Source organism: Eubalaena glacialis, chromosome X (genome assembly GCF_028564815.1).
Source record: "Eubalaena glacialis isolate mEubGla1 chromosome X, mEubGla1.1.hap2.+ XY, whole genome shotgun sequence".
NCBI classification, from domain to species: domain Eukaryota; kingdom Metazoa; phylum Chordata; class Mammalia; order Artiodactyla; family Balaenidae; genus Eubalaena; species Eubalaena glacialis.
The window spans coordinates 32,899,658-32,909,842 of NC_083736.1; the positions used below are offsets into that span (position 1 = coordinate 32,899,658).

Genomic DNA, 10,185 nt, shown 5'->3' on the forward strand with positions numbered 1-10,185 from the left:
GCACTGAATGATAAGATTAGCACATCCCCTTTCTTTAGATGGAAGGCAAATTGTCTGAAGTTTGCTTGATCAATACAAGATCAAGTTCAAGAGAAGATAGTGGCTTGATACAGGCATTTGATGACATCAGTCTCTGATAGATTAATATGCACATCTTTAGCCAGGCCAGTTGGGATTCTGTATCCACTTGCTGGAGGGGGCGGGGAGGGGCATCACCTTGTGCTTTGATAGACACTGTGACCATCTGATTCTTGTCAGAATTCTCTGCCTTTTGAGTGGAATAGTCTTCCTCTGTGCAAGCAACTTTGTTATTTTCGTTTTCACCACAAACACATTTTCTTTCTTTCACTGAACTTTATCTCTAATTTGTTTTATGTTGCCTTTATGCTACCTCTCAGAACGAATGCATGGTTGCTTATAAAACTCCTCCACTTCTGCTCTGCATACACATATATCCAAATAACTTCTCCAGTGGAAAGTATAATAAAAGTGTCAATGCTGCCCAAAAGAGGGATGTATTTATAAAATCAGTATCAAATTATAAAATAAACACTTCTGAAAAATTTCCTTGAGATCTGGTATTTCAACTAAGATCAACAGTCTGTGTTTCTTAATAAGTCAAATATAAAACTACTTTACTGATGTTTATTCCATCAACACCATAATTAACATTTGTGAATATTTTATTTGTGCATATATTTTTGAAACACACACTTCCTCTCACCAAGGAGTTTATGTTTGAAGATAAACATGTTGTGATTAATGAGAGATGTTTACTGGACAGAGCACTGGATTGGAAGCAAGGGCTTTTGTTTCATTAGATGTAAAATGAGGAAGCTGGGCTTTGTTATTCTTGTCACAGCTTCTAACATTATGATGTTATATCCTTAATAAGAAAATGAGACAATCACAAGACACAGGGTTAGAAAATCAAATCAAAGTCAAATCAATAAAATGAGTGTTATTGTACCATCACATAATTCTGTTACATCTTGAGGATTTTAGTCTTTGTAGTATCTTCTAAGTAAATCCTAATGAGTAAATAATCAGACTCCCTTGTGAGCTAAGGTGTTCTGTTCAGTGTGTTAATCTTCTTTCACAAGTCTAGGGAATCATTTATTCAGGAAAATAATGTTCTAGAAGGGTAAATGGTATTCTAGTGGCCTTAATTTGTACAATCAAATTTCTTTAAGTGTGGAGAAATGTTATTGAGGCTTATGAAAACAGCAAGAATATTTAAGAAGGAAAGCAATTTTTTTTTCTTAAAATAATGTATAGAAAAACTGTTGATAAAACAATAAAATAGCTAGATAATTTATTTTAGAAAATCTAAGCCTTTTAATAAGAACTTTTTGGGGCTTCCCTGGTGGCGCAGTGGTTGAGAGTCTGCCTGCCAATGCAGGGAACACCGGTTCGAGCCCTGGTCTGGGAAGATCCCACATGCCGCGGAGCAATTAGGCCCGTGAGCCACAATTACTGAGCCTGCGCGTCTGGAGCCTGTGCTCCGCAACAAGAGAGGCTGCGATAGTGAGAGGCCCGCGCACCGCGATGAAGAGTGGCCCCTGCTTGCCGCAGCTAGAGAAAGCCCTCGCACAGAAACGAAGACCCAACACAGCCATAAAATAATAAATAAATAAATTGTCAAAAAAATAAGAACTTTTGCAAATAAGAACACTGACATGTGAAGGGAAACAGAATACACCACCCCCAAAATGTGCCACTTTGGCATGGGGATTATTTTGAGCTGAAAGCAATCAAGACACTGCAGGTTCAGGAAGAGGTTTTTAGCTCTCCTTTAACATCCTAAAAGCATTTAAATAGGTGGCCTATACCAGAAAGAGAACTATTACCAGAGATATATATATATATATATTTTTTTTTTTTTAGAAATACTTACCTGCATGGCATGGCAAATATTTGTATACCAAATATTTACTCCTCTCATCTTCTCGTGAATTGTCTTCCTCCCCTTTGAAGTTCTAAAACCCTACCCCCCTTCTCCTTAGCTCAGGATGTATGTAGGCTTCAATTACCAGACTGCCTGGGGGTCTTATATCTTTGTGGGACTCCCATAGGTACATAATTAAATTTATTTTTCTCCTGTTAACCTTTCTTATGTCAATTTCATTATTAGACCAGCCAATGAACCTAGAAGGGAAGAAGGGAAAATATTTCCTCCCCAACACATGTTATAAAATCCACAAAAGCATTTTGGGGCAAGGGGAGTTAGTCTGGAAAATAACTCCTTTCAGTTTGACAGTTCTCCTAGCTCAGCTCTAGAAACAACTGCAAAATTCTTCTCTCTCTGACTGGCTCTACCAAATCCTTATACTGGTGGAAATTTTGACTAACCTATGAAGGCCTAATATTTACACATGATTTGAATGGGCAAATGCTATTGAATCTGCTGGCTTTCCCTTCTTTGTCATTCATTTTTCAGATGAAGAACACTCCAAAACCTCGTAGTAGTTCTTACCCATTCTCTTTGTTGTTACAAAAGCCTTTCTTGGTCACAATGTTTCCTCATCAGAGGGCTGTGACATGGACTTAAAAAGTCTTAAAAGGCACATGAAGGCATCTAGAAGCAACTGGTACCTAAATAACTTAATCACTTCTGTGGAATTAGGACTCAAGAGCATCCCTGAAAAGTGTACTTTAAAACCCTCCTCTTCAGCTTTTCCTTACAAAGGACTGCTTATTGTGGAATGTGGGTTGTCATGGTGACTGAATGAGGTAGGATTTAAAGATTTTCAAGGCATTGTTAGTAGCTAAGAGCACTGACTTCTGACTTCAGAGCCAAGTCCCTGAGTTTGAATCCAAGCTTAGCCATTTACTAGTTGTGTGACACTGATCAAATCACTTAATTTCCCTGTGCCCCAGTTTTCTCATCTGTAAAATGAGGATAACGGTATTACCTCAAAGGGTTATTGTAAGAATTAAATGAGTTACTATTTGTAAAACATTTAGAATAGTGTTTGGCATATAGTTAGTGCTGTATAAATACATATTAAATATTGATAAAAACTAAAAATTGGAAAAAATATACAAATATACAAAATAAATTGGAAAAAATATACAAAACTAAAAATTGGAAAAAATATACAAAGTTATATTCCTTCTCTGAATATAACTTGAAATGGGGCAGAGCTTGATTTCATGGTCCTGGAGAGCATTATGAGAGCAATAAAGAATCCTAAAATTCAGTGTGCCTAATGTCTGTTGTTTTTTTATTGGATATCATAGAACATTAAATGATGATGGCAAGGTGGGGACTGAGGAAATGATTTGGTCTTATTAAAAATTTATATCTTAGATTAGATAATAATATTTTTACAGAGAACATAAATTTCACTCCTACATTTACAAGTTATCACAAAGCATAAATTAATGGAGTCCAAATTAATGAGGTTTAGCTGAAATACTTTAAGCTAGCAAGATCTGACACATTAAATTGAAATTATACATAAAATTAAAGCACGCAGAACTCCTTTGGGAAATGATTCATTCTTTTTTGTGTGTTGCCAAGGTTCTATTTAGCACATCAAAGAAGACTTTGCCAATTATTAGCTGTGTGACTTTGGGAGAATTACTCAGATTATCTAAAGTCCTTTCTTCATCAGTAAAATGGAGTTGACAACAACTCCAGAGCTTGTCCCTCAATCCCCACCACATCCTACATCTCTCAGAGGGCAATTAGGAGCATAAAACAGTTTTGTATACAGTAGAACTATATGCATTAAATTGAGTGTGTATCTTAGTTTGGATCTTCCTAACAGCAGAGCATGCAGCAATTTGAGGGAATAGGATATTTATTAGGCAGGTTATCCATGGAAGGATAAAGGAGAGAGCAGGGAATGTAATGTCAGACTGGAAAACCAATAAGGAGCTGGTTTTCCCCATGAACAAATATGCTGTCTCCCTGTGTACCTTATGAGGAATTATATAGAATTCCCTATGGAATTGGCTTCCCGCATAGGAGAGGAGGCTGGAGCATTTCACTACAGACTCCCATCCTACACTGGTTGATGTGTTTCCTTGAGAGCACTAAAACCCTGATTGGACTTATCATCAGTCAGGAGGAAGCCTTGAGGCAGAAAAGCAGAGAGACAATGGTGCCCTTAAATTGGCATCCTGGGAGTTTGTAAAGTGTAGTCCACTATAGCTTTAGATGAGGTGAGAGGTGAGCAGAGGAGATGTGGTCCAGACAGTAACAGTATCTGCCACAGTGTGTATTACTATGCCCTTGTGAGTAGAATTAAATTTGAGGTATGGCATAGGGGGTAATAATTCACTCTGGTCCATCAGTGCCTTTTTGTTTGCTGGGTTGTATTGCAACAAAGTGCTTACCCACTCTATTCTTCAGAGCAAGGCCAGGCTTCTCTCATCAGTTCTATGATCCTTTAATTCCTCTAACTTCTCAAGACAGATTCTTCCACCCTCACATGCAGGACGCCGAATTTAACAAGTCCACGTCCTCTAGCATCTGCCTTGCCCTGGCCACCATTATTAAAACTGGGATTCGGCATTATGTATGTACCTAGCTTTTCTCTGTTTTCATGATATTTATCATATTCTACTGTAGAAAGATATTTGAATTTCTACTTTTTCTTTCCCAACCTCGATCCATATTAGACTGTGAACTATTAGAAAGCAGTATCAGATAATGTTAAATGCAAACAACTAAATTTTCTACAATCTTCAGAATATTTTAAAAATCTATGTGGTGGTTAATTTTAGCTGTCAACTTAACTGAGCCACAAGGTGCCCAGATAGTAGATTAAACATTATTTCTGTGTGTGTCTGTGAGGGGGTTTCTGGATGGGATTAACATTTAAATCAGTAGGCTGAGCAAAGCAGATTGCCCTCCCCAATGTGGGTGGGACTCATCCAATCATTTTAAGGCCTGAATAGAATAAAAGGCTAAGTAAGGAAGAATTCTCTCCCTCTGCCTGACTGTTTTTGAGCTGTAATATCAATCTTCTCTTGCCTTGGGACTCAGTCTTGAACTCAGCTTGGAATTTGCACTATCAGCTCTCCTGGGTCTGGACTTCTCTGCTTCCATAATCAAGTTAGCCAATTGCTTTAAAAAAAAAAAAAAAAAAAAAATGCACTCACACACATTCTATAGGTACTGTTCCTCTGGAGAACCCTGACACATGCAGTCTACTTTAATTTCCAATAAGATTGAATAAGTTCCTCACTGACCTATAATCTTCTATGGTCCTAGTTTTATTTTGTGAAAAATACCTATGGGACTCTAAGTAATTCTGCTTTATACCAAAAGAAAAAATATATATATATCTCCTAAATACTCTTTGATTTTATGTTCTTTTTTACCCACAAAATAGCCCATTCAAAATAAATGGAGTGTTAGAGCTGCTCTTATATATTGGCTAAAATTCCCAGCCAACAACTTCATTTCTTTAAATAAACAAATACCTCTGGGACCTTTAGCAGGAAGATGGAGAATATTTTTCTTCTTTTAATATTTTCATAGCACAATATTCTGTTAAAAAGGCATGATAAATATTCAAACAAATATTCTGAAGTTATAAAACTCATGATGTAAGTGTAGAAAGAATTAAAATTTGGAAAATTACTAAATAAAATACAGTCATTAGTTGAAATTATTAGTGGACATCTACATAAAAGCAGGGATGCTATTTTGTGTTTCATAAAAAACAAGAGATATCTGGCTGGTGACTAAATAAATTGAAGGTGAATTATAGATGACCAGTGTCGTCTTTGTCTAATTTCAATATTCATGTTGTATATTTCAAAGTATTACAGAGAAGTGAAACACTTTGGGATCAAAATTGTAAATACTTACCTGGAAATCAAATATTAATTTTTTAAAAATAACAAATGTCATATTTTAAAAGTATCTTCAAGACATATGGTAATGATTAAGATCACAATGTTAAATGCATCCAGTCAATAATTTTTCCTTTGAAAGATTACCAAATATTTCATCATTAAAATATATTTAAAGGTAGAGCATCTATCTTTTTGTATGCTATATTACCCTCCAACAGTTATGCAAAGTTTATAAACACTATAAAGTTTAGATTTATTACTCTTATCATACCATAAACTCTGATAATTTTAAGCATATAAACATGAGTGAAAAGATGGATTATAAAACCATTCAAATGCTATTATCCTGGATGGTGTGGCAAGTGGAGTAACATTCCCCCAAAGATGCCTATGACTTAATCCCCCAAACCTGTGAATATGTTCCTTTATGTGGCATATTTTTCAGATATGATTAAGTAGAGGATTCTGAGATGGGAAGATTATCCTGAATTATCTGACTGGACCCAATGTGATCACAAGTTTCCCTATAAGAGAGAAGCAGAAGAATCAGAGTTAGGGAAGGAGATGTGATGATGGAAGTAGAGACTGAGATGATGCTGCCCAGGCCAAGGAATGCAGGCAGCCTCTTGAAACTGGGGGAGGCAAGGGATGGATTCTCCAGAAGGAATGCAGCCCTGCTGACACCTTAATCTTAGTGCTATGAGACCTGTTCTGATTTCTGACCTCCTGAATTGTAAGATAATAAATTTCTGTTGTTTTAAGTAACAAAATTTGTGATAATTTGTTACAGCAGCAATAGCAAACTACTATAGATAGAGGAATTAAACCTTCCATATTACAGTAGCAGTTTTTTATATTTCTAAAGATATCTTGCTTCGCTTGATTCAGACCCTGTACAGATATGAAATATATAATTGTTAGAATTCTAATTAGCAATCACATGGTTATAAAAAACACTCACTCAAACTACTTAAAATAAATAGGGAATTTATTTTACTCTCTAGTAGGAGGAGAATCTTACAAGGCCCAATATTTGGAAGTGTAGCTGAATCTTACAGAAACTAAAAAATCATCAGGCATATAGTCTTACACTTACTCTTTCACTCTCTGGCTCTTTTTCTTGCTCACACTCCCTTATCATCTTCCCTCTCTCTCATCCACAGTGTGCCATACCTTTGTTTTTATTCTGCAAGCCTACCCCAGCCTCCTTTCTGAACACTGACTTGCCCTGAAAATACTTAGGATTTGCTACCCCATTACTTTGGTTTGTATAGAGCTTTAAACTTCTATACTGCCAAATCTAGTCTTGATTCATTATGGCAGGTCTGATATCTGCAGACACAGCCTAAAATGTTCTTATTCCAAATTCCCCAAAGAGGTATTCCGGTTGTCAAGTGTCCACTCTTGATCCAATCAGCTGTAGCCACAGAGATAGAATCATTTACCCCAAATATGGCTAAGACAGAATCTTTTATAAGAAGGGATGACAGTTGAGCCAATGGTATAAGTTTGACCTACAGATATTTTATAAGCGTATTTACATGGTGAGTATATTTTTATAGGTACAATGTGTATTGTGTTACTCAGCTACAGCTAATTCATTGAACCTTAATTATGTGAATTGATGCTAAGCTGTTGTGAATAGCACCAAGCACTGGCCTGCTAAGAATAGGACAGTAGTACATACCATAAATCTTTTAGTATAGAAGCTAGGCATCAAAACAATGGTGCAACTTTAATTGCTTATCATGTTACAAGTTATTCTAGTTAGATGATCCTCTCACAATGTCTTCTTCACTGGTAACTTAACATAAAACTATTTTCCAGGACAAAGTTAAAAGAATTATTTGGTAGCCTACAGTAAAGCAAACCTTTGCTTCTGCCTGTAAAGTAGGGACATCCCCTGCATATACAGAGTAATAATAAAATGACTCAATAATTCCATGATGGAAAGAATCTTTGATAATAGTAACACCCAGAACATATTACATCAATGCCTATCATGGGTCACAACCAAGCAATGGAATCATTTATAAAATCTCTTTTAACATTCTCAACCATTCTTTAAGATAGCTATTTTTTAGTTCACATTTTATAGAGGATAAAACAAAGGCTCGGGAATAAAACAACTTACTCAAAGCAAAATGAGTAAGAGGTATAACCCAGTTCTGAACAAGATCTGCCTGATTCAAAGCTAATATTCTATCCCCTATATTAAACTACTCAATGTTTGTCACTGTACTGATGAGAACATAATAGATTCTCCTTGTTGGTTATAAAAAATAACTTATACACAGCTTAAAATGTACAGATTGTCATTCAATGCTACTATAAACGTATTACAAAATGGACTAAAAGAAAAAGTAAAATCAAGATCAACATTTTTACAAGATTTACTATGGTATATTTACGCTACTCTCAAGTCACTTACTTAAATTACAGACTTAACTACACCATCTCTCTTTGCTTTCAGCCTAGTTCCATCCTTGTCCCAGCAGTGGCAATGAAATGGCTACGAGATAAAAGCACAGTATGTATCTAGAAAATTGGCAGTTCTGTTTAGGAGCTTAACTATGCAGCGGATGTTATAACAAAGGTAAGTAAGGCTGTTCTCACACTTGTAATCAGGCGCACTCGGGGAGAAATTCAGGTTTTGTGGCGCTTGAAACTTGTATGATTTGCACAGCTTCTTTAAGAGAAGAGAATATAAAATTGAAACTAAAAAATTAGGTATTAAAAGGACTATGAAAATGGGAAAAGAAATCACAACGAATTATAAATTTTGAAAGGTGATAAATACTGCAAGCACCACAAAGTCCAGAAAAATAATATAACTTGATCAACTACTTGAGATACCTGTGAAATGCTTTTATATTTGTTATTTCTTGTCTATGTACTTTTTGATTCCCATGGCAATGGTTTTGTGGTATCATTTTCTAAACATATTCCACTTGTGCTGGTTAATTTTATATGTCAACTTGAATGGACTAAGAGATGCCTAGATAGCTGTGTCTGTGAGGGTGTTTCTAGAAGAGATTAGCATTTGAATTGGTAGCCTGAATGAAAGAGATTGCTTTCACCTTTCTATGTGGGCATCATCCAATCCACTGAGGGCCTGAATAGAACTAAAATTTGGAGGAAGGGTGACTTTGCTCTCTGCTTGAGCTGGAATGCCCATCTTTCCTGCCCTCAGAAATTGGTGCTCCTTGTTCTCTGGCATTCCTGGAACTGAGGCATACACCACTGGCTCCTCCGGTTCTCAGGTCTTCGGGTTTGGACTGGAACTACACCGCCAGCCTTCCTGAGTCTCCATTTTGCAGATGGCAGATTGTGGGACTTCTCAGCCTTCATAACTGCATGAGCCAATCCCTCATAATAAATTTCTTTCTGTATATCTATCTACCTATCTATCTATCTATCTGTCTATCTATGTATATCCTATTTGTTCTGTTTCTCTAGAGGATCCTGTCTAATACACCAGTCATTCCACTAGCATGACTAACTTGTCAAATATGTTTTAGTCAGGTATATTTCATGAGTATTGAATGCAATTGTGCTCATCTCTTTGGAGCCCCACTGCACCGTGGTGATGGCTTCCTAAGCTTCCATGTAAAGTTTTAAAGTTTCAGAATTGTTGAAGAATCTTCCAACCCTACCGATTCCCATAGGCTATATTTAATTTCTCACGTATTAGGAAAGCATTTTTGAAGAGTGCTTTGAATTTGAAAGAGTATCTAAAAAAAGGATGATGTATGAATAAAATAGTTTATAATAAACCCCTATATCTGAGATTCTTAAGTAAATGCTTTACATCAGAAAAGTTTATCAAATCACATTTTCATTTAACTGTAAATAACTGGTCACAACATATAAAAATTCTTTTTTTCAGATTGTTTTCTTTTATAGGTTATTACAAGATATTGAATATAGTTCCTTGGGCTACACAGTAAATCCTTGATGCGTATCTATTTTATGTACAGTAGTTTGTATCTGTTAATCCCATACTCCTAATTTTTCCTCCCCCCTTCCTCGTTGATAACCATAAGTTTGTTTTCTATGTCTGTGAGTCTATTTCTGTTTTGTATAGAGATTCATTTGTATTATTTATTAGATTCCACACATAACTACTTTCATATAATATTTGTCTTTCTCTGACTTCCTTCACTTAGTATAATATAATCTAAATCTAGCCATATTGCTGCAAATGATAATATTTCATATTTTTATGGCTGAATAATATTCTATTGTGTGTGTGTGTATGTGTATATATATATATATATATATATATATATATATATATATATATATATATATATATATATTCTCCGTAAACCAATCACCTGTTGATCGGCACTAGGGTTGTTTTCA

The 10,185-nt window shown here is 35.6% G+C and overlaps 1 long non-coding RNA gene across 1 annotated transcript in view; it reads left to right on the forward strand.

The window, feature by feature from the left end:
- LOC133082675 (uncharacterized) overlaps positions 1 to 8,344 on the forward strand; it is a 167,327-nt gene extending 158,983 nt beyond the window's left edge. Inside the window, exon 4 of the long non-coding RNA XR_009698971.1 lies at positions 8,291 to 8,344. This is a non-coding gene — a long non-coding RNA (uncharacterized LOC133082675). The remainder of the gene's footprint in view (positions 1 to 8,290) is intronic.
- The last annotated feature ends 1,841 nt before the right edge of the window (positions 8,345 to 10,185 follow it).